This window comes from Echinops telfairi, unplaced genomic scaffold (genome assembly GCF_000313985.2).
Source record: "Echinops telfairi isolate 266 unplaced genomic scaffold, ASM31398v2 ScPeMD7_1;HRSCAF=3_0, whole genome shotgun sequence".
Classification (NCBI taxonomy): Eukaryota; Metazoa; Chordata; class Mammalia; order Afrosoricida; family Tenrecidae; genus Echinops; species Echinops telfairi.
Genome location: NW_022103896.1, coordinates 12,372,516 through 12,394,901, shown reverse-complemented (window position 1 = coordinate 12,394,901; position 22,386 = coordinate 12,372,516). Strand labels below are relative to the sequence as shown.

At 50.9% G+C, this 22,386-nt stretch overlaps 1 long non-coding RNA gene and 1 pseudogene across 1 annotated transcript in view; one reads left to right on the top strand and one right to left on the bottom strand.

Annotated features, from left to right (window-relative positions):
- The first annotated feature begins 4 nt into the window (after positions 1–4).
- Positions 5–22,386, top strand: part of LOC123521369 — a 176,522-nt gene continuing 154,140 nt past the window's right edge. The window contains exon 1 of the long non-coding RNA XR_006679821.1: positions 5–51. This is a non-coding gene — a long non-coding RNA (uncharacterized LOC123521369). The remainder of the gene's footprint in view (positions 52–22,386) is intronic.
- LOC101653606 lies at positions 12,063–12,643 on the bottom strand (annotated as a pseudogene).

Genomic DNA, 22,386 nt, shown 5'->3' with positions numbered 1-22,386 from the left:
GCGGAGGGATGCGGCGGTGACCTGTGGCGACGCGGCTGGATACACCCCCCCGTAAGTTCGAATTTTGCTGGAGACTCGCGGGCCCGGGCCTGGCGTGGGGTTGCGCGGTGAGGAGTTGGGCGCTGGAAAGGGGCTTTCCGGACCCGAAGTCTGTGAGTTCATCGCGCGTTCGATTCATCACCTGACTCTGGACTGGCAGTGAGTTCGGGCGCTCGGGGTGGGGTGGGGGAGGGGGAGGGGTGGCACGGCGCCTCGAGAGAATTCCGGATTTATATGCTCTGGATGAGGGGCGGATTCGGCCGTCTCTAAACGCGACCCCCTACCAGTCAGTGCAGATTTGGGGGCGCTGATAGGGTTTGGGAGTCCCTTTGCGAAACTGGAGCTCTTGTCCCTGGACCATCCCCAGCCCCTCCAGGACTGGTGAGGGGGGAGGTGGGGGATGGGGGTGGGGAGAAGTGATTTCCAAACACTCCGCACGTCTGTGTGTGTGTTTTTGTGTTTTGTTTTTCAACCTCCCTGCGGTGGCATCGCATCTCTGGGTTTGCTGGGCGCACCGACCCCCTTATCAGGTCCTCCTGTAGAGGATGGGGTTGTTGATTTCATTGGCTCTGCCCAGCGTCGGCTCGCGTGCGCTTCTTTATGCCAGTGTCTGGTCTGCCTGCCTGTAGACTTTCAGGAAGGGCGGCCATGCGGCGCGTGCGTGTCCGTGTGCCGATCCATCCCCGATTGTCCCGGGACACTGCAGGCGCGGGCTAGTCTTCTCTTTGCTCCAGCCTCTGCCTCAAGGCCTGTCTAGAAGGTGAGGGAAGAGAGGAAACCTCTCCTGAGGGTTTAGGGGCCAGAGCGTGTGGTTCTGCTGTTTAAGTTTCTGGGAGCTCCGTGGGGTTGCTCAGTTGCTGGGGAGAAACGTGTGTTTGTGTGGGGCAGGTGGGTGGGGGCCTTTGGGACAGAGTCCTGGGCCTGCCTTGCTTTTTGCTATAGGATGTTGCAGACCTGTTTTGCATACTGGGGTGACAAGTTGAGACTTGTTCACTTGTCACCATCCTGTGCCTTCTAACACTCTTAAGAGCAGTGGCTTACATGATTCTTTGGAACTTCCCAGAAGGTGGATTAAGGGAAAGACCTGCCTTTTGACCAAAGGACCCATTCAGCTCTGTGGGGAGGACAAGCCAGGTGGATTGCCCGGTCGGTGGGCATCGGATGGAAGCTGCTGCTTGAAGGTGTGGACTTGGAGTGGGCATGTGGGCTGGACTGGCACCCCAAGTGGGAGTCTGGGCCCACAGGGACCCTGTGCCTGGAGGTGACTGTTGTGTGATTTTTTGGTTAAGGGGGCCTTTTGTAACTGTGGTTTTATCTTGGCTGGGTGTAGGATTTTGCATGAAACTAGGTTCTCTTGAAAGGGAAAAGAAAGAAATGATGAGTTTCTTCTGTCCCTTTCTTGCATACACCATCCCTCCCCTCCCCCATTCCCCTCGCCTGTGTAGCCTGTGTCCTTCCCACCCTCTGTCCCTGGCTAGAGTGTTTCTGGGTTGGAAAGAAGGAGTTCTATTTTTGGGTTGTGAACTGCCGGACCCACTCCAGTTTGTGTGGTTCCTGGCCCATGAGCTGGGTTGGATTTGCACAGTCCGAATGCAACCCTTGGCTCCTAAGTGTTTTTCTCCCGAGCGGCAGGCGGGCTGGCGAGGGAGCCATGCTGACCAAAGCCTAGGCCCTCTGCCTGCCTGGGCTGGACACCTTTCCTGACCAGCTCAGAGGAGGAGGCTTCTGGACTGTAGACAACACCGTCCTTCTTCCTCTTTGACTGAGTGGCCCTCGATCTGGTCCGGCCAATTGCAGCTCAGCCCTGCCTTGGGGAAGCAGACGGCCTTGGATCGCTGCCATCCACGTGGAGAGAGAGGTAGCCCGGATGGGACCCGATCCTCTCCGGGGTCCTTGGGTGTGTTTCACAGACACGTGGTTCTTACTTTACATTGTATAGTTAGTTGGCCTCGGCCATAGCACACGGCATGGTTCTTTTTATTTTTCTGCTCTTGATGCTGAGTTGTGATCTCAGTACAGGACCAGGATCCCCAAGTGACTGCTGGGGGGGCTGATGTACCGTCAGAACACAGCCACAGTGTATGTAATAATTCTGACCATCCTTGTGAGTCTTGTGGACAGCCAGTGTGACCCTCCTTCCCTAGAACAATCTTAGAACCTTCTAGGCCTTCCTGCAGGATTTTGTCCAAATGGTATTGCCAGAAGGTGCTCTCTCAGTCATTTTGCTTCTTCAGGCCCCAGTTAATCTAAGGAACTGATGACAACAACCATAACAATCATCATCATCCTTGAATGAACGTGGAGGTCCTATAACCTGCGACATTCATGGATAATTCTTACAGGAAATTGTAATAAAGTGTTTGGTATTGCTGGAACACTCTCTGTGGGCCAGGGGAGATGCCAGGAGGCATGATCTCATCTAGTATCTCAGCAATCCTTCTCATTAGGACTGCTATTAGGATTGTGCAGCCTAGGACAGCCTCAACACAGAGAGGTCAGAGCAACCCCCAAGGTCACACAGCCAGGGAGTGGCCCTCTGGGATGTGGACCAGGGTCACTGGACTCCCTGGACTCTGAAGTGTAGAGGTGAGTGAGACTTAAGAAAGAGTATGTGCATGGAGTGTGTTGTTCTGCCTCCCACGCCACCCCAGGCACAAATAGAAACTGGAACATGTTGCACGGAGACATCAGGTCACCACGTGTTTTGGTTGCTTCCCTTCCCCCCACCCTACCCCAGTGGAGCAGGCTGCACATCATGGAACCCAGAAGCCTTGGCCGGTGTGGGGAATGGGAGGTTGCAGTGCTGGGAAGCTTAAGGGTCTGGGGTCTGGGGAAGGGAGCCCCAGGATGGGATGAACATCTTTATCTTGATGGTGAACCCTATGATTTGCAAAGTACAACATCCAGGAATCCCTCTAGGGTTTGGGAGCTTGGACTTCCTGTCTTCTTTCTTAGATAGATACAGAGCTTTCGTTGGGAATGGTCTAGCCTTCTCCCTGCACACAGAGACCCTATGCCATAGAGAAATTGGGATAGCCCCTGCCCCTGCCCCCTTATTCAAACAAAACCCAAATAATGAAATCCAAGCAAGGCATTCACCAAGACTTACACATATCATGCTGAAGTGGCCCCATTTGACATTGGTTTTAATTGCACAATTTGGGACTGCATTGCCTCTCCCCCTCCCGTTTTAGGGGCATGAGGTGGTGGTAGTGGTGGTGATCTTGTTGGTGCCCGGGTAGTGTGGTGGTCTGAGTCATAGAACATGTTTATTTACTCGGCTTTGGCTCCATTCCTTGTTTGGGGTCCTGGTGGTGACATGGGTTACACAGTGGATGGCGAACCACAAAGCTGGCCGTTCAAATCCACTGGCCGCTCCGCGGGAGAAAAATGAGGCTTTCTGCTTCCGTAAAGATTTTTTTTTTCTTTTTTTTCCGTAAAGATTTCCAGCCACAGAAACCCACAGGGGCAGTTCTCTGTCCTGTAAGGTCTCTGTATTTGGAATCGACTGGGTGGCAGTGAGTTTTGAGATTCCTTGTTAACCGTGAGCTGTTGAGAGTGGGGTCCTGTTCCTGGCCAGCCCTGACCCTCTGCTGAATCCCATCACCTTGTCTTCAAGAAAACCGGCTTGGTCCACGGTCACGTGGAGGTGGAGGGTTTGCCCTGAGGGGAGGGCCACTTGCAGCCTGAGAAGGAGACTGGGCATGTGTAGAAGGCCTGGGGGCCAAGTAAACTTCAGCTTACTTTTGGGCAAGTTGCTTTACCTCTCTCAGTCTTAGCTTCCTCGTCTAAAAAATGGACATGAGAAAGCATCCATTTGATAGGTTTATGATTCCTCAGGACTCTTGTCTGTCTGGTAAGTGTCCCCGGGTTTGCCATTCTGCTCACAGTGATTGATTGATTGATTGGCTATTGGTATGTGCTCACACGTCCTTGTTTCTGGAGGTATGGGTGGGGAATCTGAACCTCCTGGGGGAGTGCAGGAGGACCAGGCCCCAGGCATCCGATGGACCAGAAACCCACCCTGTTTTTCAGAGGCTTCCAGGGTGCAAACAGAGCAGATGGTGGGATATCTGCTAGGAGAGATGGGAGGCAGGCTGAAGCCAGACTGGTCCGGGAGGAGCAGGATGCTATGTCTCTGGTCTCCGCACAGTCCTGTTCCCCGGCACTGTGTGTACTATTGGGCATAGGCTGGTGCCGATTAGGTGTGAGGCTACATGGCCTTATCCTCTACTGTGGCTGAGGGGGCCAGGTGAGGTGGAGGCAGGATCAGATTGTGGTGGGAGCACAGGATCCTGAAAGCTTGGGGGGACCCACCAGCCCCCGTCCAGACTTGCATTTAGAAATGTGACCAAGGCATTTGAAAGAGGGCGTTCTCTGTGAGGGACACCAGAACCCGAGTGGACAGGGCTATGACTACGACATGGAACGATCCAGCCTCAAATAAATAGTGGTTACACTTTGGGCCGCTGACTGCAAGGTTAGCAGTTCAAAAGCACCAGCTGCTATAGGGTCGCCATGAGTTGACATTGACCCGATGGCAGTGAGTGAGAACATCAAATATAGGAGACCCTTCCCCAGCTCACTATTGCTTCCCTGGGTGTCGATTGTGGATCTTGTTGCATTGAAATCCTTGACTGAGGTTCAAAGTGGTGAGTGAAAACTGGCCCATTGATGGTAAGTCCTGTGCTACTCCGGTGCCAAGACGCTGGTAGGAGGAGAAGCAGTATACTTGGGGGCCAGGCGGTACAGGGGGCACATTTCTGTAAAACTAAATCTGTTTCCCCAAATACACTCTTTAAAAAAAGTTCACAAATCAGAGACAATTGAGAAAAGTCTGTAATAAACAGGTACTATTTCTTGATTTCAGGGCAATCCCAGTTTTGTCTTTCTGTGCTGTTTTTAAAAAAAATTTTTTTTTATTTGGGGGCTCTTACAGCTCTTATCATAATCCATGCATACATCCATTGTGTCGAGTATCTTTGTACATATGTTGCCCTGTTTTCCCTGGTAATTATCAGGTAGGGAAATCTACCTGGTTGTCGATTTGTTCAATGATATTTCTGCACACCAACTGTCTTGTCGACAGTCTCATTCCTTTGGTTTGGATACTGAGCTTCATAAAAGGTTGTTTATGTTTGTCCAGTTTCTTGTTTTCCAGTTATATTTCTTCTTTTAGAGCCTAGTTCTTGGCCTATGGCAAAGGAGCCCTGGTGGCACAGTGGGTTGCATGTTGGCGTGATTACCTCAAGGTCTGCAGTTCAATCCCACCAGTCGCTCTTCAGGAGAAACAATGATGCTTTCTTCCCACAGGAAGAGTGTCAGTCTTGGAAACACACAGGAGCAGTTCTGTAGGGTCATTCTGAGTCAGAAGCGACTCGGTGGTAGTGAGTTTGGTTTTTAGAGTTTAGGGGCTATGACATCACAGCCTCTCAATTTTTGAAACAACAACAACAACAACAAATTTAGGCAAATAACATAGCTTACAAAATGTTCACCCTGGACCCCAGTTTGCTACCTTTTGGTGAGACCAGTGATGTTTGTGGCTATTCCTGACATATTTGTATGTGATTAGCATTGGTGGGTAGCATTTATTCTGCTCTGGAGGTACTTCTGGGGAGTGCTGGTGATGCAGCAGTTATGTGCTTGACTACAGACTAAAAGGTAGCTCTGTGTAGATGTGATGGGCAGCGGTTTCTATAACGTAGCCTTCGGAATCCCCCAAACCTGGCGCCTGTCCTAGAGGGTGGCAGTGAGCCGGGAAGGCCTTGGGGGAGGACATGCTGCTCCGGCTCAGGCGTGTGACTGTGCATTCGTACCCCCTGACTCCTTACCAGTCTCAGGGTGGCAGCAGGTGTTTGAGGGATCCCTGCTGTGTGCGTGGTGTGGTGGTTGAGATTTGGGCTGCTAACTGCAAGGTCAGTAGCTTGAGGTTCCCAGCCGCTCTGGAGAAAAACAGGGCTTTCTACTCTTATAAAGATGTACAGTTTCTGAAATCCCCAGGGGCCGTTGTTTCCTGCCCTGCATGAGGCAGAAAGGCCTCCGTGGCAGTGAGTTACAAGGTTGAGACCCACTACCTGACAGCACTTACTAGACAACAACAGCACAAAGCCTTGCCGAAAGCCAGTCAGGAAAGACAAAGCACTGCAGGCAGTGTGGGTGTAACATACGGGTAATGAGGTTATCAGAGAGGTAGCAGAATGGATGATACCAGACCTCACTAATAATCTAAAGCTAGATCCATCGAGGTAGAATTTATATACAACATAGTCACCCCTTTCTGTCTACAGTGCTGAGTTTTGATGAATACACACAGCTGTGTGACAGAGTTGTGCAGTCCCTCACTCAAATTCTTTTTTTTTAGGTTTTAAGATCTGGGACTGAAAGGCCTCCTACCTTGTTTTTATTTTTTATTATTTTTAATCATTTTATTAGGGGCTCATACAACTCTTATCACAATCCATCCATACATCAATTGTGTAAAGCATATTTGTACATTCATTGCCCTCATCATTCTCAAAACATTTCCTCTCCACTTAAGCCCCTGGCATTGGGTCGTCATTTTTCCCCTCCCTCCCCATTCCCTCCTCCCTCATGAGCCCTTGATAATTTATAAATTGTTATTTTGTCATATCTTGCCCTGTCCAACATCCCCCTTCACCCACTTTTCGGTTGTCCGTCCCCCAGGGAGGAGGTCACATATAGTTCCTTGTAATCAGTTCCCTCTTTCCATCCCACTCTCCCTCTACCCTAGTATCACCACTCACACCACTGGTACTGTAGGGCTCATCTGCCCTGGATTCCCTGGATTTCCAGTTCCTATCTGTACCAGTGTACATCCTCTGGTCCAGCCAGACTTGCAAGGTAGAATTCATGTCATGATAGTGGGAGCGGGGAGGAAACATTTAGGAACTAGAGGAAAGTTGTATTTCTCATGGTTGCTATATCACACCCTGACTGGCTTATCTCCTCCCTGCGACCCCTCTGCAAGGGGATCTCCAGTGGCCTACTAATAGGCTTTGGGTCTCCACTCCGCACTCCCCCCATCATTCACTATGATAAGATTTTTTGTTCTGATGATGCCTTACACCTGATCCCTTCGACACCTCGTGCCCTCACTCAAATTCACACACATTTCCATCACCCCCACGATTCCCATCCCAGCTCCCAGTAGCCACTAATATGCTTTCTGACCTTACCTTGCCATCGAGCTACAGTGACCCTTGTACAACGAGATTAAACTGCCCAGCCCTGCCACCATCTCCCTGATTGGTTAGGGATCGACCTTTGTGATCCATGGGGTTTTCAAAGGCAGTGTTTTGGAAGTAGATCGCCAGGCCTTTCTCCCAAGTCTGTTTCAGTCTGGAAGCTCCCCCGAAACTTGTTCAGCATCGTGGAAACATGCAGACCTCCACAGACCCATGGGTGGAGGTGGTGCCAGGGTCCCAGTTACCAGGACCTGAACCTGGGTCTCCCCTGAGGAACCGAGGAGTCTGCCATGGAACCAGTGCCTCATTCTGTTTGGCCTCTTCCGAATGTCACATCCACAGAACCACACAGCACGCAACCTTTTGAATCTGGCTGTGTTCTCTTGGCAAAACGCATTTGAGATCCTTCCAAGTGGTAGACCATAGTATGGATGCACCGGTGGTTTCTCCATTGTCCTGTGGAAGGATGTTAAGGATGACTTCCAAGAGAAGCAGTTTCCATGTATTAAACTGTGGGCAGAGTAGGAAGCCTGACTCAGGTGGAGGTGAGGTTGAGTGGCACAGGATCTATCTGTGAACTGACCGTACAGAGTAGTTGGACTATGCTGCAAGATGGAGACCATCTGTACCCATGGCAGCTACCCACTTACCAGAGGAGGTGGGTCATTCACAGAGCAGCCCCATTAGAGATGCATGTGAACATCTGACAGATGGCCTGGAAAGGTCATCTTCGAACAGATCTTTGGTGGAGCAGGAGGGCTGGAGGGCAGCCAGGGCCAAAGGCTAGTTGAACTTGACCTTGAATGCCTTTTGACAGGAGGAGACATGTGCACACACACACATTACTTACAAACTTGGAATGTACCATGTGTCTTGTTGATCATGCACAGCATGTGACCTAGGATGCATGTGATTTGGATGTGTGTGAAAAGGTAGAGAAGAGGCTGTTGTTCATTGTCCTCAAGTTGGCCCCTGCTCATGGCGACCCTGTGTGTCTGTGTGACAGAACATGTTTGCTGGTATGTTTGAGGGGAACATTTCTGGTTCTTGTTCCCCTGCATCCCAGTGGGAATTTCCCACTGGTTCTCTGAACTTCTCTATTGTACTGAGGAAGAATCGAAGTGCTTGACTTGTGGTGCTGGAGAAGAATATTGGAAGTCCCACGGGCTGCCAAAAGAACAGGTCAATCTGGCTTGGAAGATGTGCGGCCAGAGTGTTCACGAGAGGCAAGACTTAGTCTCACGTACATTGGACATGTTGTTAGGAGAGACCAATCCCTGGAGAAGGAGGAGCTCATGCTTGGTAAAGCAGAGGGAGGTCCTCAAGGAGACGGATTCACTCAATGACTGAAACAAGGGGCCCAATCATAGGGAACATTGGGAGGATGGCCCAGGACTGGGCAGTGTCGCATTCCATAGCGCGTAGGGTTGTTATGCCGTGGACCCAGCTCGATTGCCCCTAACAACCACCACCACAACACAGTGTCTTTTTCTAGTGACTGGTCTTTCCCGACAGGGGCCCTGGTGGCATAGTGGGTTACACATTGGGCTGCTAACGACAAGGTCAGCAGTTCAAACCCACAAGCTGCTCCAAGGTAGAACGGTGAGGCTTTCTTTTCCCGTAAAGATTTACAGTCCCAGAAACTCACTTCTATCCTGCCCTGAAGGGTCACTGAGTCATAATCTACTTCATGGCAGTGAGTTTGGGTTTGGTCTTTCCTGATAAGGTGTCCAACGGAAGTGGGCTGAAGTCTCGCCATCTTTGTTTCTTTGAAGTAGGGTAGTAGGTCTTATAACACTATTTGTCTCTTCTTTGGGCTGTGGTACTTCTTTCTTTTTTTACTGCTAAAAAATCAGGATACCTTTATTAATAAGCAAAAATATCAAATCGGGAAGCTCTATTTTTTAACCTCCTACATCCAGGTTTATATACATCTGGAGGCAGTGTGTCCATGTTTCAACCCTTCCCCCAAGACTTCTGCTCTTTTTGAGTCACAGCACACCAAAGCAGTTTTGACATCCTCAAGGGACTCAAATTGGGTTCTGTTTCAATGTTCTTTCAGATTGGGAAACCAGCAAAAAGAAATCTGAGGAAGAACAAGGCCGTAGGGCAGACAGGTAGTTTCACAGCACAATTCTAATAGGATAGACCCGGCTACCCTCGAAAAATAAGGAGGTGCATCGATGATGAAACACACTCCCTGGCACAACCTTCCTGGCTCTTTCTTCACCAAAGCCGTTTTCGTTATTCTGTCAGATCTTCCTCATAAGGCTCCACGATCACTTTGTGTCATCTTGTAGGGGCATTTCATCAATCTTCCCCAACATCACCGTTTGAATGGTTTTCCCACCTCTGTCTTCCTGTTTGATTGTTCAGCTTTTCCATGACTGTGAGGCACCGGAATTGCAAATGCCATGGCACGGGTTGGCATCAAAGTGGCATCTTTGCCTTTTAAAACTTGCCCAATGCAGAACAGAGTTTTATTTCTTGATACCGCTTCCATAGACATTTGTTGCTCATCCAAGCAGAACCGAGTGGTTGACAGCCTAAATGAAGACATGTTTGGAGGGAGACAGAACTTCTGTTTGGAGGGTGATGTTGGAGGGGTTCAGAGTGGCTCTTGGCCATGAGATGGAAGAGGCAGCCAAGGGTTTTTCTGGGCCTTGTTGAAGAGCATGGATGTTATTCAGTCAGCAACAGGGAGTGACAGAAGGCTCAGAGCCGAGGGGCAGGAAGGAGGTTTAAGTAGCATCTTGGAGCTGTGTCCCCACCTGGACTATCTGAAGAAGTCTGAGTCACACAGCTGAAGATTCCATCAACGGCTGTCTCCTCTGGATGCTGAGCTTTTACTAAAGGAAAGGGGAATTGGAAAGATCCCCGGGTGGGATTTTGGAGACAGCAGCTGAGGAGACGAGGCTTCTCTGGACTTTACAGGATCACACTGAAGTGGTGAGTCCTAGGACCAGGCCCGTGGGAGCCTTGGGGTCTCTGCAGCCCATCTCCCCACTTGAAGACATAAAAGGGAGACGACTTCATCCGCAGGGCTTGTGGCTGTGGATGGAACGAATGAGTCCATCGTGTCCGTGCAAGCCCATGAGACCAGAACCAGGCCACCCTCAAACAAAACAGAACAACAACTCTAAAGTCACTGCCATCTAGTTGATGCCCACCCTACAGGACAATGTGGAACTGCCTTGCGAGTTTCTTTCTTTCTTTCTTCTTTCTGAGTTTCTTTATGGGAGTCGAAAGCCCCATCTTCCTCTCAAGGATCGACTGGTGGATTTGAACTGTCCACTGTGTGGATAGCACCCAACTCGTAATCACTATGCCACCAGGGCTCCTCGGCAGTTCTAGATACTTGTATGTGACAGTGGGGCCCGGTCACTGGTGTGCGGAGTTAGTGCTGCCCTGGAGAGTTTTCAAGGCTGTGAGTCTTTATTAAAGCAGACACCACATCTTGCTCCCAAAAGTCAGTTGAAGGGTTTGAACTGACCACCTTGTGCTTAACCACCACACTATTAGGCTGCTGCTTCTTTTTTTGGCTAGGTTCCTTCTAACCATATTCTGGCGACACAAACAGTTCAAACCCGCTCAGGTCTGGATGGAGGTCTGCTTCCTGAGAGGTCCCAGCCTGGAGAACCGCCTGGAACAGTTCTGCTGTACACTCTCTGGGTCACCAGGAGTCCGACCAGCTGCACAGCAACCCACCAGTCGTAAAACAGCATGTGTCCTTATTAACCTCTGCCCTGCACATCAGTTTTAGACACTTTCACTATAGCTCATAAAGACAACCACCACACACCTCCTGCCCTCCTGGGATTTACAGCCACCCCTAGAGCTGCAGCCCTGGTAGTGTGGTGGTTATGGCTTGGGCTGCTAACTGCAGGGTCAGCAGTACCAGATCACTAGCTGCTCTGAGGGAGAAAGATGGGGCTTCCCACTCCTGCGAAGAGTTACCGTCTTGGAAACCCACGGGGACAGTTCTGCCCTGTTCTATAGGGTTGCTATGAGTGGACATCAACTGGATGACTGTGAGTTTGGCCTTTTTTTTTGAGAGCTGGCAGGGGAGAGGGGCTTGGCCTCACAGCATGGTATGGGGTGTGGGGAATCAGGGAAGTCCACTCGATGTTCCCCCCACCTTATCTAAGATGCCTTACTCTTAAACATTGTCACCTCCAAACTGGGCATAAGCAAGAGAGTGATGAAGCCCAGCCCTGGTCAGCTGTCCTGGGCTGCTTCACCCCTCCCTGCTGTGCTGACCACTTGAACGTGGACCTGGAGTTGAGAAGAAGCCGAATTCGGTTGATGGATCTTCTGTCCATCCGCTCTCAGCGCCCGCCCCGTGGTTACCCCCAAATGAGCTTCAGGTCTTCTTGGAGAAGCTGCGTGGGTGTGTCTAATAGTGTCCCCCTTGTCCTGTCAACTAAGGGACATCCCTGTTAGGTGGCCTGCAGGTTTCTCCCCTCCATTTAGTCCCTGGAAATCAAGGGCCGGACCAAGGATGGAAGAGCAAGCAATTACTGCAAGTAGCTCCTGCACACTTACTAATGCCTCGTGTGAGGCTTGCTTTCCTTCTTTTAAAATAAATCATTTACTGGGGGCTCTTACAGCTCTTAAAACAATCCATACATCATTTTCAAAACATTTTCTTTCTATTTGAGCCCTTGGTATCAGGTCTTCTTTTTTCCCCTCCCTCCCCGACCCTTCACCTTTGTGAACCCTTGATAATTTATAAATTATTATTATTATTATTTTCCTTCTTGATTATTTTTATTATTTGATTGGGAAACTAGACCCAGGAGGGGCTGGGTGGGCTTAATCCTCTTCCTCCTCGCCAGCTCTAGCTCCACCCTGGCCCTTCTTGGCCTTCTTCCTCTTCCGCCCACCTGGACGCCCTCCTCCATTGTAAGCCGAGTGGAGGGAGAAGTCCATGTGTTTCTGGGAGTCCAGGCAGATGATGAAGGATGGGATGTTCACCACCTGCTTGCGGACCCTGATGTGGTGCTGTCCGATCAGCCTGCGGGCAGGGTGGCTGGACTTGGCCAGGCCCAGCTTGAAGACCTAGGTCTGCAGGTGCCTCTCCAGGAAATCTTCGGTCTTCAGGCCCGGGATGTAATCCAGCTTCATCTTGTCCTCATCCAGCACCCCAATGCGGACCAGCCGCCGCAGCAGTGCATTGCCTTGAAACAGACGCCGCTGGCCCTTCTCGTTCAGCATCAGCAACTTCCGGGTGGCTTTGTGGATCTTGACCAGAGTGAATTTGACCCTCCCGACCTCACGCTTATTCCAGAGCCCATCTTTGCCAATCAGCTTCAGCTCCTGTCGAGCCGAGACTTCTCGAGGGTCTCCGTGGGGTGACAGGTCTTCCGACAAACCTAGCTCTGAGTGATGGGCATGCTGGCTCTGCTGGCCTGTGTGCGCCTGAGTACTGGCCCCCGTGGGGGCGGGGGGAAGCAAATTATTATTATTTTCATATCTTACGCTGTCCGCTGTCTCCCTTCACCCACGTTTCTGTTGTTTGTCCCTCGGTTGGGGGGTTGTAAGCATTGATCATTGCAACCAGTTCCCCCTTTCTCTCTCAGTTCCTAAGACCATCGGAAATATGTGAAAGGGTTGTTCGACCTCCAGGTTGAGAACTGCTGTTCTACGGCCTCTGAGAAGCAGGAGAAAAGCCTTCCTTGGTTCTTTGGGGAATTGAGTGAGAGAGCCATGCCAAAGGAGTTGCCTTGGCCCCGTGAGAATGCACAGCCCACCATGGCATGCTGCTGCTGGTATTCATTCTGCGTGTTTAAGGACCACATCCTGGTTGTGCAAGGACCACGGGGAAACCTGCTGACTTGCGGTGCAACCCTCCACTCCTCAGAGGAGAACGTGTGCACTGCCTGACTTGAGTTTTCAGTGGCTGCATTTTTGGAAGCACTTTGCCAGGCCTTTCTTCCATGCTGTTTCCAGGTGGACTTGAACCTCCCACCTTGGGGCTAGCAGTGGAACACATTCACTGGTAAAGCCTGACTCAGCAGCAAGGGGAGAGGTGTGTGACGTGGAGAAGTCGCCCAGCTGCTGCCCCACCCGGCGACCTTGGTTTTTCCTCATTTCCCCTCTGACCTGCCCACTTTTTATCATTTATTTTTGTTTTTTAAAAATATTTTTATTGGGAGCACTTACAGATATTATAACAATCCATAATTCAATTAGATCAAGCATAATTGTACAATTATTGCCACCATCATTTTCAAAGCATTGTCTTTCTTCTTGAACTCTTTCACGTCAATTCCCCTTTATCCCCTCCCTCCCCTCCTCCCCCTTTTAATTTTTGTCTGCTCTCTGCTACCAGCTCGAACTTGACCTGCCCTCACCTGAAGTCTGCTTGCTTTGATGTTCCTAGGTGCCATTCAGATGGTCTGACCCCTAGCCACCACACAGGGGTATAAGTGTGTACTCCTGGGAGGTGTCTGCTGGCCTAAGCTTGGGTCCCTCCAGCCTGTGCACAAGAGACAAAACGGACTGCTTGGAATGGGCTCCCTAGAGGACGGCTCAGTGCAGAACGCCTGACCACGGAGCAGAATCGCCTGATTCCTCTGCTGCCTCCAGCCTGACACCCCAGTCACCGTCTTCCATGACCGCGCAGGCCCAGAGCATGGGAGGACAGGTCCCTCTCCTGGGATCAGGGCCAGTTCCATCAGCAAGCTCTGTCCCTTCGTGGGTCTTCTGCCAGCATGCCGGACGCAAACCATTGTGTCCTTGGGTTAGAAATCCGCCAAGCCCAGAGGGTGGAGTGGACTCTACCAGGTCCGACCGTGTGGATAGGAGACCTGCTCTGCCACTTCTGACCGAGCTTCGCAGGCAAGTTGGTTCTCAAGTTTCCTTGGCTGTAAAACTGGGAAATTGATAGTAGCTAGTACAGTCCACCTGCCCCCACACCTCCAAACCCAAACCCAAACCCCTCTCACTGCCATCAAGTCCAGGCTGACTCCCAGGGACTCTGTAGGGCAGGGTAGAACTGCCTCTGTGGGCCTCCAAGACCATACCTCTTTACGGGAGTAGAAAGCTGTCTTTCTCCCTCTGAGCAGCTGGTGGTTCAGAACTGCTAACTCTGCAGTGAGCAACAATTAGCCACCAGTAACCAAAGGGTGCTGCAGCTCAGTCCACATGGAAACATTGTAACTATGATTACTAAGCTTGATCCATGTGGAAACATTGTTACTATTATTACGACTACAACTACTAGTAGTATGATGACTGTGCTTTTGGAGACATTGTTATTATTGCTACTACTACTAAGGCTGTGCTCTTGTGTTAATGCTGTTTGAGTGTTTATCTGGGAAGATTTCTTTCATGTTTCCAATGCTTGGACAGGCAGGCTATGTACTCCAGAGATAAAGGGGATGTTAGCTTTAACTTCCACCGGGTTCCAGTTTAAATACAAACTTGGCTTAGAGGCAGCTTTCTAAATAAACTGTGGAGACTTGGTTGTGAGGATGGAATGGAGTGTGGGGGTGGAGGTCTGTGTACAAGGAGCTCTGCCCAGAGCCGGCAGGATCGGCTCCTTGGCAGTATGTGGTTGGTTAGTTGGTGGTGGGTCTCAGAAACTCACTGCCACCAACTCAGTTTTGACACTGTAGACAGGCTTCTGAGGCTGTAGCTCCTTACGGGTGTAGAAGTGCTGGTGGGTCTCTGGTAGAAGTCTCCCCTTCCTGGCCAGAGGCACCTCATGGGCAGCCACCCCCCATCTGTCACTGGGCGAGGCATGGGAGTGGTCGTGCGGTGGGCATTGTGGGCAGGTTTCAGGGAGACGGACTCAAAAGGAAGCAGGCCTACTGATCTCATTTTGAAACACCCAGGCAGGGAGCTCTGGGTCAGCAACGTCCCCTCTGTGATGCCCACGGGACCCACTCACCCTCTGGGTGCTCATCCTCCCTGCAGCTAGGGCACTGGGGTCCCCACACTTTACAGGCAGGGAAATTGAGGCACCGAGTCCAGTGGTGCCTTCCTGGGGCTGCACTGGTGCACTGGCCTGCCTGCAGGTGACAGCTCTGCTAGGGGTTGGGGGTGCTAGGAAGTTGATTGAGAAGCCAGGAGGGGAATCCCTAAGGGGTTGCCTGGGGAAAAGCGCTCATGGGAGATGGTGCGAGGTGGCTGGAGTGGTGGCAGGAGCCCATGGCCATGGGCCCTGGTGCTGAGCAGGAAGCTTTTAGGGTTTGGAACTCTTTGCCCTTCTCACTGATGTTGGGGGTGTGGTTGCTCTGCTCTCTATTTTTTGCCCTGCATCCCCTTTCATCCCCCTTGCCTTGGACATCTGCCACGGATAACACTGACTTTGTAAGATAAGTTCAAGTTCATGTCCAGTGGCAATGGGGAGGAGTTGCTAGGTGGATTCTTTAATCAGTGGATTAGCCTCTGGGTCATTCCATTTAGTTCATTAGTTGGGGCTGGTGGTAGAGGTGGGTGGACATCCAGGCTGGACACCTGGGACAGGCACCCACACCCTTTGGATGGCTACAGAGCTGTACACTCTCCACCACCCCCCCACTTCCCCACCCCCTGTTCACAATGTGGGAGTCATGGTTGGAGTAATAAATAATGCATTCAAGGATGAGAATGTCACCCAGCTGTGGAGTGATTTAAACCTCCAGATGTCCTGTAGCCTAGGAAGCAGAGAAGGGTATATGATGGGATCTTGTTACAAGTTGGTACATAGGAAGAATGGGTCCTTAAATTTCAGTGGCTCCTCTGGGTCTCCATGGAGCCTCTCCCTCTGGGGAGAAGGGCCCGTGTGCTGGGTGCTCTGATCAAAGGGCTTAGCAAATAGTACTCTTGTAGACAAGGGGGCTGGGTTTGTAGCAAGGTGGCCTGAACTTGGCCCCTACTGGCTGTGTGACTTTGGGCAGAGCAATCAGGCTCTCTGAGCCACAGTTTCTGGAGCTTTTCGGAGAGCGAGAGGAAGCATAAGGAGCCAGGGTGTCATCATGGTCACATGTTGGGCTGCTAACCACAAGGTCAGCAGTTCAAAACCACCAGCCACTCTCAGTGAATGATGATACTTTCTACTCCTGTAAAGAGGTACTATCTCAGAAACCCACAGGGAGAGTTCTACCCTGCCCTACAGGGTTGCTATGAGTCAGATCCGACTTGATGGCTGTGAACAGGGGAAGCATGGTGGGAATAAGCTCCAAGAGGCTGGGCAGATATTAGCTCCTTGGCTTGGTGAAAGCAGGGCTGGGAGATCAAGTCTGACCCTCGCCTTTTTGCCAGAAGGTGCTTGAGGCTCTGAGCAGTGGGGGCTTGTTGAAGGCAGCCTGCTGCCACCAACTGCACCTGAAATGTTGGCCCTGAGACTTGCGCTGTTGACCGCACATTTGATTTCGAAGCATCTCTCTTTCACAACTCATTGCATTATATGTTGAAGTGATAAAGCTCGGATATATTGGTGCAAATATGAGTAAAATGCGTTAGTGACATTAACACTGCTGGCTTCTTTGAGCTGTTGTCTCACCTGGCCCTTAGAAACCATGCCATTACCACGTGAGCTGTCTTTTGCTGCTCCCCCCTAGCCAGCGACTGCACCCAGCTTGTTGGGGGAGAAATTGCCGAGCTGGCTGCAGCCTGCTCTGCCTATTCAAACCAAACCAAGGCAAACCAAACTGAACTCACGGACATCGGTCGAGTGGATGCTGACTCATAGTGACCCTACAAGACAAGGTAGAACTGCCTCTGAGGGTTTCTGACACTGTGACTCTTTAGAGGAGTAGAAAGCCCTGTCTTTCTCCTGCAGAGCGGCTGGTGGTTTCAAACAGCTGACCTCCCGGTTACCAGGCCAATGCTTAACCACTTCGCCACCTGTCTCTCCAGATAACAAAGAACTTGAGATGAAGTCACCTGATCCTTGCTTCTCTGGAACATTCTGACTGCACTCCCTCCACCGCAGTCCTGTGGGTTCTTTCAGCAGCTCCTGGTCCTCCCAGGCTTAGAACTTCATTTCTGGGTCTTCAGCTGAGCGCCAATGGCTCACAATCGCCTCTGCTCCCACCTGTTTTCTGGCCACCGAAGACTTGTCACAATTGCACTCTCTCCTACCACACAGTCATTATTACGATTCTGGATTGTATCCGCAGGACTACATCTCGAGGTTGAGAGAGTGGTAAACAGTGCTTGTCATCTCCTGAATGACTCGCATTGCAGAACGGCTAGTCAGTCGGCTTCCATCACGTGCCCTAGCTGTGTGGCCCTTTGTTTGCCCTGAAACTTTAGGTCTCTCCCAATCTCCCTTAAGCTATTTGGCTTTATCGTAAGACTCATTCCTCTCTGGAACACAGAAGGTGATGTTGTTAGGTTCGGTTCAGCCAGTTCCAACCCACAGTGAGCCTGTATACAGTGGAACACAACACTGCCCCGTCCTCCCCCAGCCTCATAATCGCTCTTATGTTCGAGCCTCTCGTTGCAGCCATTGTGTCAGTCCATCTTGTTGCAGGCCTTCCTCTTTTTCTGCACTGTGTTGAGACCAGAAAGTACTAGATGGTGCCTGGCTGCCACTACCGGACCAATCTAGTCAGGGTAATAAGTAGATTCTGACAGAACGGGAGGAACGTGTGGGGGAGAACTTTACCCTCTCCCAGCATCCAGACTGACTAGACTCTCGGAGGCTGGGAGAATCCCTCAGACATCCGCTTTGAGGTGCTCTTTAAACCTTGGAAGGAGACTAGCCCCTGAAGTGACCTAGTCACTACATTGCAGGTTAGCTTAAAAAGAAACAAATGTTCCCCATGAGGACTGAAAATCTGTGTGGGACCAAGAGGACACAGGTAGCTCTGAAGCTTGGAGGAGAGGGCGCGGGGGCTGTGGGTCTACGAGAAGGGGGCCAGACAGCGAGGCTTGCAACGTGAGAATGCGGACAGGCATTACACAGTGTTGACTGAGGGAACTCGCTGGACGGGAATGTGTTTACTGTGTGTGAAACTCAAATAGTCTCCCTGCCATTGAGTGAATTCTGACTCAGTCCCCCTCTAAGACAGGGTAGAATTGCCCCTGGTGAGTTCTGAAGACAATAACTCTCGACGGGAGTAGAAAGCCTCGTCTTTCTCCCATGGAGGATGCGGATGGTTTCAGATTGGCAGTTGGCAGCGTAACCACTGTGCCACCAGGACTCCCTGCTGTGTGCGGATCCATCCAGAACAAAGCTTTAAAAATGTATGTCTTTTGAAGTGTCAGTCGACTCCTATAATATATATGCTGCTCTTCTCCGGTCACTTCCTTGGGGCCCTCTATCTCCTTGCTCTAAGACCAGGCATCCTCAAACTACGGTCCGTGCCCCACCCCCCGCCAGGACATTTATCCGGCCCTCTGGGTGTTTTTCCCCATTTTGCTTTTTACTTCAAAATAAGATATGTGCAGTGTACATAGGAATTTTTTCATAGTTTTCTTTTAAACTATAGTCTGGCCCTCCAACGGGTCTGGGGACAGTGAACTGGCCCCCTGTTTAAAAAGTTTGACAACCCCTGTCTGAGACTGCTGTGGACCGTGGGTGTTTGTGGACCCTGGGGCCTCCTTGTTTTTGCCTGTCACAGTTCTGATGGAGGGGTGTGTGTGTGTGTGTGTGTGTGTGTGTGTGTGTGTGTGTGTTTTTCTCTTCCTTCTAACTACACTTCTTCGCTGTTCTGCAGGGCCATGCAGCTTGCTCAGGGCCTAACCCGAGAAGGGAGATGAGGACCCAGTGCAGAAATGCGTCTGCTTATCTCCGACGGCCTCTGTTGCCCCTGTTATCAAGAAGCCTAGGCCACCCTCTCTTTCCAATCATGTTTATGTTCATAAGGGTGTGTGTGTGTGTGTGTGTGTAACATATGGAACATGTTAGTGGATGAGGGAGAAAGCGATTGACGCCAGCATTTCGCTACATTTCCTTTCTGTCTTCTTTGCTCGTTTCTGTTTTAAAGCTGAGCTGACATCATGTCAACGATTTCTTTTACTAGCTCCTCCTTTGAATTAGTATAAGCGTTTCCACATGGGGCAAAAGCATATTATCAAGCATCATCTTGGATGCAGCATGGAGATGGTGCTGCAGGGATGGCTGACTACTGTCCTCCTCTCACCTACATTGCTGGGTATAAAGGAGCCCTGGTGGCATGGTGGTTATGCACTGAACTGCTAGCAAGGTCAGCAGTTTGAAACCACCAGCTGCTCCATTGGAGGAAGATGAGACTTTTACAGTCCCTTGAACAGAGTTACAGAAACCCACAGGGGCAGTTCTGTTCTGTCCATTAAGGTCATTCCAAGGTGAAACCGACTGGATGGCTGTGAACTTGGTTTGGTTTAATTGGTGCAATGGGGAAATGTTCCATTGCTAACCAGTAGGTCAGTGCTTCGAACCCACCAGTTGCTCTGTGGGAGAAAGATCTGATTGTCTGCCTTTGCGAAAATCTATGATTTACAGCCTTGGACACTTACAGGGTCTCCATGAGTTGGAACGGACTCTATGGTATTAGCTTTGGCTTGCTGGGTATTAAGACAATTTCCTGTGTTTTCTTCTTGTAACTAATGCTGGGATGCATGTGTATGTGCGCGTGTGAGTATGTGCACATGCGGGCATGCACACCCATGTGTCAGTCTTTCTGGAGGTGGCATTACTCACAGGTTACAGCGGTTTTTGAGGCCCTGGATGCATACCATCAGGCATTTTTCTTGTTCACTTGTACCAAACTAGCCACTCAACCATGCCACACGTTCTCCCCTCACGGAGTAGCTTCCGTGCTCTGCTGGGTGCCTGAGCCAGGGAGGTATGGGTCTCCTGGGGCCAAAGGAGCCAAATCTTGTCCCTTCTCCTCCTCTTGATGCTGCTTTCCCTTAAAACACCACACTTTGTGGCTTGGGTAGAGGCACCTAGTCCACATGGCCACCATGAAAGGATCCTGTACATTGCCTAAAGACCAGGTACTGAGTGCCCTTCTTCTGGCCAATGACTTGGGTTTGCCAGCTTGCCCTGCCCCTGGTGGAGAGTGTGTGATTACACCAACCTCACGGGAGGGTGGACAGTGAAAACCCGAGAGCTCAGATCTGATTGCTGAGTGCGACCCTCCCTTAATTCATCTTTCGTACAGGTCTTGGACCCGAAGCCCAGGGCTATAGTTTTGTGGCCAAGTGTGTGTTTCTGGCAGCATCACTCTGACTTGCAGCCGCTGTCCTTGGGCCGTGTGCATTCCCCAGAACGCCAGTGGGCAGGAGTGAAGAATGTGCCGGTACCATTGTTACCTAGCATCGTGAGCTTGGGGAAAGTTGCCTTGCCTCTCAGATCTCGGTGTGTTTTCTGTAAGGTGGGAGGAAGGTAGCCATGAAGGTGGGATGAGCCAGGCTCTGTGAACGGCTGGCTTGGGGCCTGGTCCTGGTGAGTCTGGTGAGTGAGTGCCCAGTAAAGGTTAGCCGCTGCCACCAATGGACTCCAGGGCACATGAGGGGTCCCAACCACCCAGCCTTGCAGCTTAGCAAGCTGCCTGTTCATGGCTTTTGGCTGGGTGGGTTCATAGTTTAGAATCTTCAAAGAGGACCCCTCTAAGCTTGTCATGTTGACGGATGACAAAGTCAGACCTCCAGATGGTGACAGCGGTGGAATTCTCCAATGGTCCCCTTGTGTGTAAAAAGGAGGATGTACTATGCATGGTAGCATGCGCGCGCACACGAGTCTATGCACGACTGATTGGTAGTGTTTGCGGTAGTTATGTTCTAGGAAGTTTCCACAGTTAATGAACTAGGACAAATACAAGGTTGGGCTTTCCTGCTCAAAAACGTTCACCAAGCACTCAGTACATACTCTTGTTTTATGTGCCCTTGTGCTTAAAGAAGGGAGCCCTGGTGGCATTGGGGGCTATGCAATGGGCTGCCAAGTCCTAAGTTCAAGCCTGTCGGTGGGGAGAAGGTGAGGCTGTCTGCTCCTGTGGAGATTCAGAGCTTCAGAGACTCACAGCGGCAGCTCCACTCAGTCCTACCGAGTCTTATATGATGTGTATAGTTGGGATTGACCTGGTGGCAGTGAGTTTGTTTTTTTGAGTTTGATCTACTGCTGATTATTGAAGGTTTCACTCACTGCTGCTGGACAAGGTTATCCAGCACTCCCGTTTTCTCCGTCGGCTCCTCAGTGTCCTGGTGCTTAGAAACACTAGGCTGCACTCAGGGCTGTGCTTGGGACCGTTCTCAACAGCAAAGCCCCCGTCAGAAGCATGTGAACGACACCACACAGATGGGGACAGGGTGAACGGAGTGTCACCTTGGCTGACTGAGCTGGGAATGTGTGTGACCCGGGACTCCAATTTGGGACTTGGGGGTGGTAGATGCGTTGTTGGCAGTGAGCAGATTACCCCAATTTTTCATCAAACTGCCTGCCCATGGCCTGGAGCGATGAAGGAAGGGCCCTGACAAGGGATTTGGGGGTGGTGGATGCCTTGTTGGGAGCGGGCAGATTCATCCCACAGACCCTGTGAATCCGACAGTCCAAAGTGTGCCCGGAAGAAGCACAGAGATGGGAAAAGCAGCTGCTCCCACCTGGGAGCTCTGGGGCCCCAAGGACACTCGGCGCTGGCTTCCCACTGGCCTCACCCTGCTGGGCAACTACGCCCAGTGCACGGACCACTTATTCAGGGAACACCAGCTGGTGCTTCTCATCCCACCCTTTTCTTTGCTTTTTTTCCTGACATGATCTAGCATTTAAAATTTAAAGAAATAATAATAGAAAACAAAACAACAGCAACAAAAAAACCAATGGGGACAAAAAAAGAAAAGCCTGTAAATAGTTCAAGGTCGGTTTGTTGACCTTTAGGAGTGCTTTCTGGTCTGATAGGGTGGCACGCCCTGCCCCCAAAGTCTATTTTTGGTATTCCTTGGGGACTTTATTGCACTGTTCCCCTTGCTGTTCTGTTGCACGCACGCCCTTAGTGTTTCCCCTCATTGTGGTGGGGTCAGATCGGGTGCAATTCCTGCACTGTCTCCAATGTTGTCCCCTACAGCACTGTGGGTCAGTGAGGGATGTCATGGCTCGTAGTGGGGCCGCCCCTATGGATCTCTCTGTGCATTGGCTGCTCTGAGCAGGGATATTGTCCTCAAAGCTTGGTGGGCCAGGATGTGCTCCACTCTCTCTTCTTCCTCCTTCATTTGCTCCCAT